Genomic DNA, 17019 nt, shown 5'->3' on the forward strand with positions numbered 1-17019 from the left:
TCTTTTTAAAAAAAATTTTTCCTTTGAGCCATTGGTTGTTCAGGAGGATGTTGTTTAATTTCAAATGTTGGTGAATTTTCCAGTTTTCTTCCTTTTATTGATTTCTAGTTTTATACTATTGTGTTTGGAAGAGAATCTTTGTATGCTTTCAATGTTCTTAATTTGCTAAGGCTTGTTTTGTGATCTAGCCTATGATCTGTCCTGGAGAATGTTTCCTGTGCCCTTGAGAAGAATCTGTGTTCTGTTGCTACTGGATGGAATGTTCTGTATGTGTCTGTTAGGTCCATTTCATCTAGAATATAGATCAAGTTCAGCAGGGGACTGGTGCTGGGATGGGCTGGGAACCTGAGTCACAGGAGCTGGTCTTGCTCTGGGATTGGCCAGGAGCCTGGGTTCATGGGAGTCTTTTTGGAACCTGAGTTCATGGGTGCCTCCTGGGAGCCTGGGGTCATAGGAGCTACCTGGGGCCATGGGAATCAGCTGAAGCCAGGGTGGGTTGGGAGCCTGGGTTTGCCGGATTTGGCCTGTTGGTTCAGGCCTGTGCTGTGGTCCATGGTGAAATTGAGTGCCTACTCTATTCTTCTTCCCCCACTGGAGGGATGTCTCTTCTCCTTTAAGTTGCCCAGGCTTGGGGGAGAGGTGACAGGAGTCATGTGAAACTTTCCCCTTCTCTTCAATGCATTTTTTCTTATTTCTGTGTTCTACCCAAGTGCTGTAATCCTTTACCTTGAATTTTTGTCTCTTGTGAAGGTATTTTTTTTTTTTTTACTTGTGGATAGTTATTCAAGTTGATGTTTCTGGGAGGTAATGAGTGCTAGAAATTTTTATACTGCCATCTTGTTCACATCTTTTCTTTCAATTTTGGGGGATAGCTCCCACAGACCCTAGTATTTTGAAAGAGATTTTATTTTTGTTAATTCCAGATCATGGAACAATGGTCCTGCAAACATGGCAGCAATACTTTGAACTTTACAGTCTCTATCATCTTACTAGGTTTGGAAGAAAAAAAAAATATAGTAGACTTACCACCTTCAGCCTAAGCTGTATTCATTACTGGGGTTTAGACACATTTGGGAATGTATGGCAAACCTGGGGAGGTCCACTGAGCTCTACTTGCATATGTCACTGAGAAACCTGCAATGGTGAGTTTCTTTTTTTTTAATGTTTATTTTTGAGAGAGAGTAAGAATGGGGAAGGGCAGAAAGAGATGGGGACATAGGATCTAAAAGCAGGCTCTGCGCTGACAGCAGCGAGCCTGATGCAGGGCTCGAACTCATGAACTGCAAGATCATGACATGAGCCAAAGTAGGATTTGCAAGTGAATGAGCCACCCAGGCGCCCCTGCAGTGGGATTCTTCTTAAGAGTCGGATAGACCAGTTCAACCCAACTACTAAGACTTAGTCTTTGGAGAAAGACTAGTGATTCTTGAGATAGTATGAATCTGCCACTCAGATTTGACTCTCAGTTCACCCCTCATTGGACTCATATCTGAGGCCAAAAAGCCATGTTGGATAAATTTTATGAGAAAATTAGAAGAGTTGTTTCATAAAAGCTCTGTGAGACATTTATGCACAAGTAGTGGTACTGCTTACAGTATTTCTCTAACAGAGTGTGACCCCAAAACATCAAGAGAACCCTTCCACCCACTTTTCAGGTTTGGCCCCGTGAGACACCGATATTTGAGCAATGGCGTCAGCAGGACACTGGAGTCTCTGGGAGATGGTGGTATCAGCAGTGTCAGCAGACCTAGTGGATGTGGAGATACACAACAGACGGGTCAGAGCAGGAAGAAATAAAACCAAGGATACTACAGGCTCACTGTGTGCATATACAACATCCCTGGGGTCCTGAGAAATACTTGGGGTGGGAGAAACATAGTAAAGTCCTGGGTTCCTGCAATAAGAAGTAGAATTCAATGGTCAATGAGCAGTAATTATATGTGTGTATAGGATGGTATTATGTATTCAGCAAATACTGCCTAAAAATAGCTCTCTTTTTGTTACAAATTAGATACATAGCTCAAGGCCTCTGTTGGTCATTTGAAAAAAAATTGCGATATTTTCCTAAGAGGAGGACTTTAGATTTTTCTGTCATCCCATAATAAAAGAAAGAAAATAATTTAAAAATTCTAGTACTTTATTAACCAAAGTTGATGACAAACAAGAAAACCGGGAATGAAAAAGTAAGACTTTTAGAAATAATATATACAAAGGCAGAAAGCATTGGAGGGGCATGTACGTGCGTGTGTCTATGTGCATTGGACTGTGATTATGTTATAATGAACTTGTCTATTCTAATGGAGGCCATTGTGTGTGTGCAATGGAGGTAGTCTTTGGAAAATTATTAATGTCCTTTCTGTCTTTGCCTTTTCCATACAAAGCATTTGCTCTAGATTTTAGGAAAAGTCCATCTGTGGAGAGGGTGTGGGTCAAGGAGAAGTAAGTCAGAGAACAAGAGGTAATATTTAGCTTCTGACGCATACACAGTTGGGTTATTCAATAAGTTAATTGCTTCTCAAGCCAGAGCATTGTCTTGAGAGATAATTTTTCTAAATTTTTTACTCTTTTTGTTTCAGCCTAGGTTGGAGATCTCAGTTCACAGAGCCATAGGTCCTCTGGTAGCATAAGGAAATGCTCTGCTTGCCATTAAGACATATCCAGAGACAGGAAGAATGAAGGTATGATGTAAAGGAGGTAAAAGAAAACCCCAGTCATTTTCCTGCCAAGGGAAGTGAAGGAAGAACATGGACAAGGTGGTTAGATGCTTTTCAGTTTTCCCTTCTTTGGGCTTTGTCTCATTGTCTTTCAGAGTGGGAGGTGTTTTGGATGAGTGAGAGTACAAGAGGGCAAGGAAGATTTCCTATCTTGTGTCTTTTTGGGACTCAGGGAGATCGTAGATGCCCTGCATCTAGCTGTGTGTAACTACATTGATTTGATAGCAAAGGTGAAGGCAGTGGAATGAAGGCTTTCAGGTTTGGCTGCCTGTGCTCCTCTTGGTTCTGGTGAGGCATGGACAGAGGACCCACAAGTAGCAAAAGGAGATGGCTATAATGGGGGGATATTTCTGCTATGCACTAAATCCCACAGCACAGAATACCTGAGCCAGCCCTAACCATAGTCACAGAAATACCTCAGGGGCACTGAGGTGAGGCCAGTTGGCTTGGGAGCACTCCCAGGGCAGCCCAGCCACAAGAAAGGGTCCCAAATATATCAGCCATGGAATGGCTGTGAAGGCCACCATGGCCCTCAGTGACACAGCTATAAGAAACATTGTACCAGAGGCCAGCAGACACTGGCCAGGATACATCCAAGGACAGCGTAAGGACTAGCCCCCTTTCTTCCATTGCCCCAAAGTCACATGTACCCCGCACCTCCATTCATATGCCAGTCTTCTTAGGGGGAGAAGGGAGGCTAAGGAGAACACTGGCTACAAGATGGAAACTATTCCAAAGGGATTGTTTAACTTAAACCAGTTTGGACATTTAATTTTTAAAAAGTTATTTTTTTCCATGTTAACCAGCGTGTGGAGGCTTGTGAAGGAAGGCTCATCAGGGACAAAAATAAGAGTACGGGTTTCCTGAACATTTGAGCATCAAGTTAAATGTGAGTTAAGTTTGTGACCCCCATGTTAGTAGCAATTGTATTCCCCAAACCCTACACTTTCTTTTCCTTATTGAAAGCAGTATGTAGAAACTGAGTGTAGTGTATCTTGGGTGAGAGGGAAAAAGTCTAATTTCTATGGAAAACTTAGGCGAGGCACCCTGTTGCTAAGAATTTTGTATGAATTTCCTACAGTCTTGCATAATCTGGTTGATGATGGTAGGCAATTTATTAAAATACTTTAAGCTTAAAACTCTTTGCTAAATTCCAGATCAGGACAGCTTCTATCTATGGGATCTCTCCATCCAGGTGTTTTATGTCCCATAACATCTCAAGTTGAACAGGACGGAATTGAATTTGACATTTTTCTTCTCAGATTTTCTTCTTTTGTAGGAGTTTAGCAGATGCTCCCATCGTCCCAGTGGCCTAGTCATAAACTTGGGAGTCATCCAGATCATCCATTCTTTTTTCAAAGAAATCTAATTGGTTAGTCAGTTTTGCAAATGGCCTAAGAGGCTCATTAGTTTCTGGTCACCTTTCCAGCTTCTTTACATACCACCTGATCACTAGCCAGAGTGATGATTCCTCTGCTGTGCCATCCTTACTCATGCCTTGCTGCCTTTGCATATATTTTCTCTCTGCTTGCTGTGTCCTTCCCTCTGTTGTCTGCATCATCCTTTGGGTCTCAGTGCAGGAGCTTTTGAGAGGACCTTGACCCTCAGGGCAGTTATACTCAAGTGTTTGACACGTGGTCTATCCTTGTACTTAATGTATCATTTAGTCTCTGTTTATTTTCAGGCTCCCAAGGTTGAAGGAAGGTTCCTAGAGGGCAGAGGTTTTGTACTGTTCCTCTTTGGATTCCAAGGCACCTGAGTGCCAGAATAGCACTCAATAATGAGCACTTATTGCATGAGTAAAATTTGCAAAGCCATGTTTTGGAAACTTCTAATAATTTTGTGTTTTACTTAAGATTCTTTCCAGGAATGCAGGTAACTTCAGATTTGTTTTGCTGAGAGATCTTATGCAAACTGTGCTGACCTTTTAGTTGATTCTGAATGTTTTTAAAGTTTCTGTATTTTGAGTAACTTCTGTATTTGGTGTAAATATAGGCTGGTTTGCAAATGAGTCCTTCAATTTGTGTATTACCCTCTCCTTACAGTTTAACCTTTTCAGGGGTGGGTTTTGTTTTGCTATATATTGAACAGTGATGTGTGGTTTTTAATAAGAAATACCAAATACTAGTTTAAGTATTAAAATGAAATACTTAAGTATTAATATGAAATGTTGCTAGATAATGCTTCAGAAAAAAAGCTTGGAAAGAAATACCTCAAATTATTAACAGTGGTTGTCCCTGAGTAATGATAATGAGTAGTATATTGCATTTTCTTGTTATGGTTTTCAGTTTTTCCATAATCACATATTATTATTGTTATTGTTGTTGTTGTCATATTTGTAGAAACCACTGGAAATATGTTGTCATGTTGTCATATTAGCAGGGTAGAAGAGCATAGTGTTTTAATAGTGCAGCCTGTATAATCAGACAGACCTGTTTACTTTAACATCCTCTCTTTCCTCATCTGCAAAAGTGGATGATAATATACTTGCTGATGTACCCATTTTAGTCAGACAATTCTTTGATTTCCTTCTCTTTATCTTGTGGGTATCTTTTTTAGATTTTTACTTTGTGGTTACCATGAGACTTATGTAAAATTTAATAGTCTATTTTAAGGTGATAACTACAACTTCATTTGCTTAAACCACCCTTTTGCTCCCCCTCCAACATTTTATGTTTTTAGTGTTACGCTTTACATCTTTTGCCCGAGTTAAGTAATTAATACTCACATTACAGTGTTAGAGTATTTCTGAATTTGACTATATCCTCATCTTCACTGGTGTGTTTTCTGTTTTCTCATGTTTTCATGTTACTAATTGGAGTCCTTTCATTTCTGCTTCAAGAACTCCTCTCAGCACCACCCACCCTGTCCACCTGCTCCCCTGTACCCAGGTTCTTCCTCCCCACCCCTCCAGTGAAATAAAGCCTCCTATCCTGCAAAAAAAAGAGAACTCTTCTCAGCCTGCATTTCCTGTAAGGCAGATCTACTAGTTGTTACAGTCCCTCAGCTTTTGTTTGTTTGGGAAAGTCTTTACCTATCATTCAATTTTGAAGGACATCTTTACTGGGTAAAGTATTCTTGGCTGGCAGCTTTTGTCTTTTAGAACACTCAATGTATCATCCTGCTCTTTCTTGACTTGCAGAGTTTCTGCTGAGAAATCCACTGACAGCCTTATGGGGGGGTTTCCCTTTTATGTGAAGTATTTTTTGTTTCTTGCTGCTTTAAAATTCACTCTTTGGGGGCGCCTGGGTGGCGCAGTCGGTTAAGCGTCCGACTTCAGCCAGGTCACGATCTCGCGGTCTGTGAGTTCGAGCCCCGCGTCAGGCTCTGGGCTGATGGCTCGGAGCCTGGAGCCTGTTTCCGATTCTGTGTCTCCCTCTCTCTCTGCCCCTCCCCCGTTCATGCTCTGTCTCTCTCTGTCCCAAAAAATAAATAAAAAACGTTGAAAAAAAAAAAATTTAAAATTCACTCTTTGTCTTTTAGACAGTTTATGATAATGTGTGTTGGGAAAGACCTCTTTAGTTTGAATTTGTTTGGGGACCTATGATCTTCATGAATTTGGATGCCCAGATCTCTCCCTGGATTTGGGAAGTTCTCAGCCATTATTTCTTTAAATAAACTTTTCACCCCTTTCTCTCTTTCTTCTTCTGGGCCTCCCATAATACATAGGTTGTTTCTTTTAATCGTATCCTGTAAATCCCTTAAGCTTTCTTCATTCCTTTTCATTCTTTTTTCTTTTTGCTCCTTTGACTGGATAATTTCAAATGATCTGTCTTCAAGTTAACTGATTCCTTCTTATGTTTGATTGTGTCTGGTGCTGAAAACTCTCTATCAAAATCTTTATTCATTGTATTCTTCAGCTCCAAAAGTTGTATTTTTTAAAAACGTTTTCTATATTTTTGTTCAACCTTTATTTTGTTCTTGTATTGTATTCTTGATTTTGTTAAATTATTTATCTGTATTCTCTTAAAGCTCTCTGAACATCTTAGAACAATTATTTTGAATTATTTATCAGGCAGTTAGTGTATATCCATTTTTTGGGGGTCAGGTACTAGAAATTTACTGTTTCATTTATTGGTGTCATGTTTCCCTGATTCTTTATGATCCCTATAGCCTGGCATAGGTGTCTTCACATTTGAAGAAGCAGCCATGTCTTTTAGACTTTATGGACTTTAACGAAAGACCTTCACCTGTAGGTGGAAGGCCCTGGGTCTAGTGGTGACAAGGTACTCAGTGTGGGGGTGAGTGGTTGCCCTGGGTCCAGGGGTATGTGGTATCTCATTGGCTCAGGCAACTGGAGTCCTCCACATCAACTGCATGATCCTTGGAGAGAGCTATGAGGGGTCTACAGTGGTCCCAAGGGATATTGAGGTCCTCAGTGGTGCCTCCAATTCCAGTGGCTAAGACTAGGGTGGCAGCGGTGGTGGTCACAGTTGGTGGTATGCACACAGCGGTGGGAACTAGCTGTAGAGACCTGGGTGTGTCAGGGGCCTGTTGCAGACACACACTCAATGGTGAGGGCTAGAGCCGGCAGTAGGGGTTGGGGCCGACCTTGGGCACGTGAGCAGCTGTGGGGATCCTGGCTGTCAGTGTGCACTTGTGTGACTGTGGAGGCTAGCCATAGGCATGTGCACTAACCAGACCTTTTTATTTTATTTTATTTTATTATTTTTTTAAGTAAACTCTGTGCTCAATGTGGGGCTCAAGCTCATGACCCTGAGATCATGTTATTTATTTATTTTTTAATGCTTTATTTTTTACTTATTTTTTATTTCTATTAAAAAATTTTTTTAAACATTTGTTTATTTTTGAGAGACAGAGTGAGACAGAACATGAGTGGGGGAGGGGCAGAGAAAGAGGGGGTACATAGAATCAAAAGCAGGTTCCAGGCTCTGAGCTGTCAGCGCAGAGCCTGATGCGGCGCTTGAACTCACAAACCTTGAAATCATGACCTGAGCTGAAGTCAGACTCTTAACTTACTGAGCCAGCAGGTGCCCCTGTATTTTACTTTTTATTTTTTGATTTATATCCAAATTAGTTAGCATATAGTACAATAATGCTTCAGGAGTAGAATCCAGTGATTCATCCCCTACATATAACACCCAGTGCTCATCCCACCAAATGTCTTTCTTAATGCCCCTTGTCCATTTAGCCACCCCCCCACCCACATCCCCTCCAGCAACCCTTAGTTTGTTCTCTATATTTAAGAGTCTCTTATGTTTGATCTCCCTCCCTATTTTTATATTATTTTTGCTTCCCTTCCCCTATGTTCATCTATTTTGTATGTTAAATTCCACCTATGAGTGAAGTCATATGATATTTCTGTCTTTCTTTGACTGACTAATTTCGCTTAGCATAATACCATCTTGTTCCATCCACATTGTTGCAGATGGCAAGATTTCATTCTTTTTGATTGCCGAGTAATACTCCATTGTATATATATATACACCACATCATCTTTATCCATTCATCTGTTGATGGACATTGGGCTCTTTCCATACTTTGGCTATTGTTGATAGTGCTGCTATAAACCTTGGGGTGCATGTGTCCCTTCACAGCAGCACACCTGTATTATTTGGATAAGTACCTAGTAGTGCAGTTGCTGGATCATAGGGTAGTTCTATTCTTAATTTTTTGAGGAACCTCCATACTGTTTTCCAGAGTGGCTGCACCAGTTTGCATTCCCACCAGCAGTACAAAAGAGTTTCCCTTTCTCTGCATCCTCGCCAACATCTGTTGTTGCCTGAGCTGTTAATGTTAGCCATTCTGACAGGTGTAAGGTGGTATCTCATTGTGGTTTTTATTTGAATGTTTTATTTATTTTTGAGAGAGTGAACGTGAGTGGGGGAGGGGCAGGAAGAGGGGGGCAGAGGATACGAAGCAGACTGTACTGACAGCAGCAAGCCTGATGAGGGGCTCAAACTCATGAACCATGAAATCATGATCTGAGTGGAAGTCGGATGCTCAACTGACTGAGCCACCCAAGGTGCTCCAAGAATTTTATTCTTTTTAATTTAAAAAAAAAATTTTAATGTTTATTTATTCTTGAGAGAGACAGAGTATGAGTGGGGTAGGGGCAGAGAGAGGGAGGCATAGAATCTGAAGCAGGCTCCAGTCTCTGAGCTGTTAGCACAGAGCCCGATGCAGAGCTTGAACTCAAGAACCATGAGATCATGACCTGAGCTGAAGTCGGAGGCTTAACCAACTGAGCCACCCAGCCGCCCCAAGAGTTATTTTATTTTATTTTATTTTATTTTATTTTATTTTATTTTATTTATTATTATTTTAAAAAATTTTTTTTTCAACGTTTTTTATTTATTTTTGGGACAGAGAGAGACAGAGCATGAACGGGGGAGGGGCAGAGAGAGAGGGAGACACAGAATCGGAATCAGGCTCTGGGCTGATGGCTCGGAGCCTGACGCAGGGCTCGAACTCACGGACCGCGAGATCGTGACCTGGCTGAAGTCGGCCACCCAGGCGCCCCTTTATTTTATTTTTTTATTAATCAGATTATTCTTGATTGCTAGTAGTGTAACCCTATTCTAACTAGCTGAAGTTCAAAGGGAAACTTATTATCGTATGTACCAGGCAAGTCCAGAGGCCCTCCTTGTGCCAGGGGCTCAAATAATTTTTTTTTTTTTAATTCATATCTTTCAGCATCTTTCAGTGTTTTAGCTCCATTTTTAGGCCAGTTTCCTACCAGTAACAAGGAAACATGTGGATGGTCACAGACAGTCACAGGTTTAAATCTTTAAATGAAGGGAGACCTTGGACTCCAAACCTTTATTTATGGAATTTGATTAGCCTTTCCAGGACTAAGGGCTTTCCCTGAACTAAGCACTGTGCTCAGAGGTATAGAGTTCTCTAAATGTCCACTTTGGGATCATTTTGAGCATGGGGCTCCTGTGATGGGTCAGCTCACCAGGACCACATGCAGTGGAGAAGGATAAGGGAAGGTTGTAAACAGAAGAGGGGAATGATTGCTGGGCAGGCAAAACAGCAAGTCTGTCCTGTGACTTCAAGAGCTTAGCACAGTTTCACAGCTTAGGAAGAGCTCAGAGACGTTAGACCTCGTTCTCACTGCAGCATAGAGTCATCATCGTTATACTTTATGACAGATTATGAGAATTTTTTATTTTGATTACTTAGTGTTTATGTTTTAAGTAATCCAGCAGAACAAGAGTTAAAATTCATCTTTTGTAGTTACTGAATATTTCTTTATTCTTATGTTTTGCCTCAGGTATTTTTAGTTTATGAAAATGTGTTTTTTAAAATTCCCATTTCATAATGTATTGTTGATCATTTTAATTTTTCAGATGGCTAATCGTTACAGAAAGTCCTGATTAGTTTAAAGAGGTTTTCCTTGTTTTATGTTTTATACAAGTGATGGTCCTGTGTGTTGGCCCTGGATGGTTGTTATTATTCTTGTTGTCCTATTTCATTTAACTAAAAATTTAAAAAAGAACTAAAAAAATTACAGCAATTTCTAGTTTATATCCAGGAAACAGAACTCTCCACAGGACCCCTTGCCTGGTACAAATATGTTAGAGAACTATTTTCCATTGTGCTTTGAAAGCCTGTAAGAAGGCCACAATGGCACACAGTTCACCAATCTTGGATGAAGCCCAGAGAGACTGCGGTGCATAGACTGTAGGAAATCTCCCATCTGAAGAGTTAATTTTCTTTCAGGATCGGTGTTAGGGGCTGCTGTGATTACAACAAGACACTTTAAGATTGGTACAGGAACACTTATAACAGATGAGTATAAAAGAAAACCCAGGAGGCCAGATTCAGCCCTGGGAGCTCCTTTGGTTTGAGTCTCAAAGACCTTTATTTTGAATTTACCTCTTCCTTCGATTACACATGCTGTCAGCTTTAATAAAAAGAATTCATTACATTAACATAAATAAGCAAATAACTAGTTTAATTTCTTTAATGTTTTAAAATGTCTCAAACCTTTGGTCTTTTGTTTCCATTCTGATTCTTTTCAGAGCACTCTTAATGGCCCTGTAAAATTAAACATTTCTTCTTGGTTTTATCTGGATCTTAGATGCAGATTTATGAATTTAGTATCAAAACAGTTACAAGGTTTGAAGACAGATTAAGCTTTTCATCTTTTTAAGGAGAGAGATATTATTTCTTTTTTTCTTCAAGTTAGTAAATCAAAGAAGCATTTATTTTTAATTTGAAAAGCTGGGGCAAAAATATTAAATAACTGCTGTGGAAGAACAAAAATCAACCATAATCCTAATTTCAAATGTAGCAGCTAGTTTTGGTTTTTACGTACCTTCCAGTTTGGGATACATGCACACATACTTTATCAAGTTGAAGCTCAAGTTTTAATGCACCTAGAGGAACTATGGAGATGGACTTTAAAGCAAATTAAATCAATGTGAAGTTGGTATACATTATATTTTTAAGTATGGAACAAGGCTTGTCAATAGTAAATTGTAATTTTTTGCTTTCTGTAAGAAAAGGAAAGGGAAAAAATCTTTAAAAAAATCAGTGCATTGCTCATGTAACATATGAAATTTTCTTCTCTTTGACACAGAAGTCAAAAGAGAAGTAGGAGCTAACCTGGGTTTGTGGTAATGCTTCTTATTGCTGGCATCCTTTCAGGTCTTCTAGACTTCTGCAGTTTGTTCCTTATCTCACTAGTCACGTGCTGTGCTTTCTTTTGGGTCTCATAAAGATGACTGCAGACACCTTTTACCTGCCTCTAGCCAGGACCTTTAGGCCATCTTCTACATTGCTGGTATCCCACCATCCTTCAGGCCCCCGACCCCCCAAAGTGCTGATGTTATTTCCTTAGAATCCTTCCAAACCTTTCCAATGCCTATGGGACAAAATCTGAACTCCAGGAAGGTATCCAGGACTCTTCCCAAGCCCTCACTGCTCTTGACTTCTGCCAAACCAACCTGAAACTCCAGCCATTTTAGCTATTTCCAGCCACTTGCTTTTCTCTGTGCTTTATCTGATTCTCACTCTTTGAATTGCCCTTGACCCCCTTGTATACCAGGAGAATTGCTAGGTCTTTCTCAAGGATCCTACTCAGAAAGGCCATCCCTTCTGTTGGAGTTTTCCTTGCCTCCCCAGGTAGCCTTCGTTCCTCTGTCCTCTGTGTCCCCACAGTACTTTGTGCATATTTCTACTTTAGTGCGCATGGTGCTGCACAGTAATGGTCCATTTGACATGTGTCTCTTCTGTCTTAGGGTATGTGTAAAGAAAGGCTAGCTTAGTTGATTTTTTAGCATCTGCACCTAGCAAGAATCAAACATGTATTAACTGTATTGTGAAACCTGGGTGATATGTTACACAGTGCGTCCATAACACGTTGGTCAAGGATCTTTCAGCCTGCAAAAACGATACTCTCTGTAGTTTCCTCTTTAGTCTCCCTACACGCAAAGACAAAGCAACACAAAACCAAACCAAATGCAGAATGAGCAAAAGCCTATGATTACAAATTTCCTGTCAATGCATGTAATTTTATATATGTCTGTTGTTTAGAATGTAAATGGAATGTGTTGAAATGTGAGTGAAAAATATATGGACTATTATTGAAGAAATTCCAAACCAAAATGTTATATTCTGGGTAGCAGTAATTTTTGAAAGGTGCTGTATACAATTTTAGGTTAGTGTCAGATAACCTCTTCACCTTCATTTCTCTCTTAACACCTTTTATCGTAATTTCTGAAGCTCCCCTTTGTAGTTTAAGTTAAAAGTCCTGAGGCAAGCTCTTCAGAACTCTAACACCTGCTTAGGGCTGAACTGGCAGGGGGAGAAATTGAAAAGCACTGAAGAGTCTTTTCAATAAAGTACTTAGCATTTTAAATAGTAGATGTTTGGGGGAAGAAAATAATGGTAATAATAGTATTGGAAACTCTCCTACCACTTCATGCAGGGAGAGGAATGTGAAGCTGTTTAGCGGATTCATACTTTGAGTTCTCAAAAATCATCATTTGCAAAGATAGTTCAAATTCGATTTTGAGCAAATTAAATTACTAAGAATGTAGACTTTTCCTTGAGCACAGATTTATACTTTCTCTTTTAAAATTCAAACCCTTTTCCTTCCTGACATCAAAGAGAAAGGATTCAAGGCTTTTAGACTATTACTCTAAGATGCCAAAAAACCCTAGGAGAATGGTTAGAAAATTAGGAAGATAGTTCTGAAATAATGAAATGTTGGTTCTCATTTGCTATTGTATATTGAATGTAAATTCCCATAGTCCAGATTAATGATAAAGTTTTAAAAAGGTGCATATGTTTTTTTTAACCCTTAATGATTTTATATTATTCCTAAGAATTTCTGGAGCCATTTAAGATTCAGAGGCCTGTGGTGAACTTTTTGAGGTTATATCTTTTAATTTTTTTATCTTTTTGTTTTGGAACTGAAGAAAATTGTTTAATTTGTTTTTCCAGCAGAGGGAGACATCTGACCATGAACATGGTATTGCTACTTGCCAGGAGTATTCTGTAGCCCATTTTATCAATATACATAAAAAACTCAATGTTCAAATTAACTAGTTCAATAAGTAATTTAGTTCATTGATTTTTGGGCATATCCTAAGTGCCATTACAAGCTACGGATATTTTAAATGCCATTACCTAATAGAAGGAATGTTTTAAGCACCTTTTATTGATTTTATTACTGCTTTATTTTGCTGTCTTGGTTTAAAATCATTTTAACCACTCCGTAATCAAGAAGAAATATATCGTTGGTGAAATACAGTCAATTTCCTAAAAACCTTTGACATCGTTAAATAAGGAATTACAGTTGTTAAATCATGTCAGGCAATAACTGAGGGACAGAAGAGATATAAAATTTGGAGCAGTGGGCCAGCATACCAGTAAGCCATGCTGACCTCTCATATTCAGATTCTGCATGTGACAGTCACACTTCAGGTGTGCCAGTGGTTTTTATATGAGCAAGAAAGATTTAAAATCTCAGGAAGGAGGGTGGAAGAATGATAGCAAAGTGTGATCCAGGGACAATTCTAGTGTTTTTTAATTACTTCATGTGATATTTGGTTAAAACGATTCTCTAAGAATTCATTCTTTGAATTCCTTTGCTTTTCTTGCTAGATAGTATATTAATATTCTGCATGTGAAGGAACCACAGCATTCATAGGGGCTTTTGCTACTTCTTTCTTTTGCTCATTTGATTTTATATCAGCAGTATTACTGAACTGACCAGCTGGTAGACAGACAAGGAATGTAGTCCATGTATTGCTTAATCAAAGAGGTACAGAAGTGGGTAGTGAGCACTGAAGCTCGATATAAGCCTGCTAATGAGTTGATTGCATTGACATTTGATGTAATTTAACTGTAGAGTGGCAAATATCAATACCTGTATATGATTTGGCAGATGGTTGTTGAACTGTGATTAGAAGTTTAGAATGATTCCCGGTAAAAGACCACCTGGCAGTAACCCAAGAGCAGAGAACGGAGTTTTCTCCATTAAATGGAATAGGTCCAGAAAGTCAAGTGTTTTGATCATTAATAGAATCTTTCCTTTTCTTTTAGCAAATGTTAGCTTCAGGAGGAAATTGATAATTATGCATAGGTCTATTAAATGATCTTTGGGATAGCTCTTTTCGTTCCCTCAAATGAGCTCATATCTATAGTAGTGGCAGTTACTCGCCAGCAAGGAAAGAAAACTAGTTAAAATGCTGATGGGTGTCATTTCAGTATATCGGGGATGTTGGAAGCATCTTTGTAGATTTAATTTGTTTGAGGCAAAAAATCAGATTTGGTTGTAACATTATTGATTATTCTATATTATTTTATAAATTATAGAAATATGTTATGACATAATTTAAGTTACATTGAGTATCTATCATATGCAAGATATTCTTGTAGATGTTTGAAATATAAAGAACACCAAGATGATACCTTCTTTTCCCTCAGTGGACATGCAGTGCACATCCCATGGAAGAGTTGGAATAAAGGTCAGGAACAATGGTAGCATAGAGAGGAGTAATGGGCTCCTCTGTGGGAAGAGGAAGTGTCAGGGAAGGCCTTATGGAGGTGTCATTTAAAATAGATTTCAAACAGTTGGAGGTGAACATTCAGGAGAGACCAGCAATACAAGTGTGTGTGTGTGTGTGTGTGTGTGTGTGTGTGTGTGTTTTAATGTAGGCTTCATTTTTTAGAGCATTTTTGGGTTCATAGCAGAATCGAGGAGGAAGTAAGACGAGTTCCCATATGCCCTCTAACCCCACACATGCACAGCTTCCCCCACTATCAACATCCTGCATCAGAGTGGTACATTTGTTATATTTGATGAACCTACATTGACACGTGTTGTTATCACCTGAAGTCCATGGTTTACATTAGTGTTCACTCTTGGCGTTGTAGTTCTGTGGGTCTGACAAATGCATAAGGACATATATTCACCATTACACTATCATACGGAGTAGCTTCACTGCCCTAAAAACCCTCTGTGCTCCACCTATTTATCCATCCCTCCCTCTTTCCCAACCCCTGTCAACCGCTGATATGTTTACAGTCTCCATACATAGAAAAGCTTTTGAAAATTTTGAAATGTTTGCTATACACATTTTATAAATGTATATGTGATGTATAAAGAACAATGAAATAAAACGTGTTTGCCTTCCAGCTGAGATATTAAAGTATTGCCAATATTTTTGAAGCCCTGAGGTGTTCTTCCCCAACTGCACGCTTCCACCCTGCCAATACTTCACATTTATAATATTTTTATACTTAGTTGCAAAGCACACAGAAACCTGGATGTCAAGTCCCACCACCCCCTTATTCTTTGGTTAGATCCACGCAAGATAAAGTGAAGGAATAGGTGGATATTTGTCTAGTGAATTCAGATGGTGTAGTAGCTAGGAGGTGGGAGTTCTAGATAACCTAAATGACTATCAATATCCTTTGAAATAGGAAATAGTCTGATTTATTCAAATTATAGCTCTGCTTCACTTTGAGCTTTATAGGTGTTTCTCTTCTTGCTCAGTATATTCACCCTGAATGACTAAACTAATCCCAGTGCAATATGGTAGAGACACACATTTGATTATGGAGACTCATTCAGATTTTCGTGCATATAGACTTTCATGGCAGCATGGAATGCTTATCTTTAAATCTAGAAACAAGGAGTTTCAGAAGTAATTTTTAGGGGTGCCTGGGTGGCTCAGTCAGTTACGCATCTGACTCTTGATTTTGGCTCAGGTCAGTATCTCATGGTTTGTGAAATTGAGCACCCCCCGGCGTCTGCCTCGGTGCTGTCAGAGGGAGCCTGCTAGGGGTTCTCTCTTTCTGCCTCCCCATCCCCGCATCCCACATACTCTCTCTCTCTCAGAATAAATAAACTGTTTAAAAAAGTATTTTTTATTTGGCTAATGGCCATGAAACAATTTTCATTTTGTAGTTTCATAGGACTTACAGGTGAACATATATTAAATTTTTTAAAAATGTTTGTTTATTTATTTATTTTTGAGAGAGAGAGTGTGAGTGAGAGGAGCAGAGAGACAGAGAGGGAGACACAGAATCTGAAGCAGGCTCCCGGCTCTGAGCGGTCAGCACAGAGTCCGACGCGGGACTTGAACTCACAAGCTGTGAGATCATGACCTGAGCTGAAGTTGGATGCTTAACCGACTGAGCCACCCTGGTGCCCCTACAGGTGAACGTATTTTATATTAAAAGCAATGGGATATTGGAAAGTAGACCTCTAGGATACAAACTGTGTTCTTTCCCCCACCCTTCAAACCCATTTTGTGCCAGTTCTTTGCCTGCATCTGTATGAAGTCTCAGACACATCTTCTAGCTTTTCCAGCTACTCTTAGATTTAAGAAAATATCTTCTGGTTACTTCTAGTCATAAGAAGAGTCTAATTTCAGTAAAAACATGACCAGTTCTATGTAACATTCTGACCTTTACTGAAAGTTCAAGCCACTCTTTTTGCCTAGCATGGTGTTGTTTTAGGTTGAGAAGCCCACAGTAGGAGGTGGGGATGAATTGACTTCTCTGTTTCTTTGCTGGAGGAGCTTCACCCGTGAATGGCCCTCAGATGGGGGCTGGAAGGGCTGAGGAGGAGGAGGAGGAGGAGGAGGAGGAGGAGGAGGAGGGACAGGGAAGATTTTGGCAGTCCTGCACTGATCTGCTGGTGGTGTCCTTGCTTGGTAGATGCTCAGCGCTGACTCTCAGGATGCACTCTCCTGGGTCCCCCCTCTCTGGAAATGGCAGACTGCAGGTGTCTATCCTCTGGCTGCATTCAAGGGTCTATCTCCAGTCTCTTTATCCTAAGGTACATTGACCTATTTGGATTGGGATCTATTTTAAA

This window comes from Panthera uncia (genome assembly GCF_023721935.1).
Source record: "Panthera uncia isolate 11264 chromosome E2 unlocalized genomic scaffold, Puncia_PCG_1.0 HiC_scaffold_20, whole genome shotgun sequence".
In the NCBI taxonomy this organism is placed as follows: Eukaryota; Metazoa; Chordata; class Mammalia; order Carnivora; family Felidae; genus Panthera; species Panthera uncia.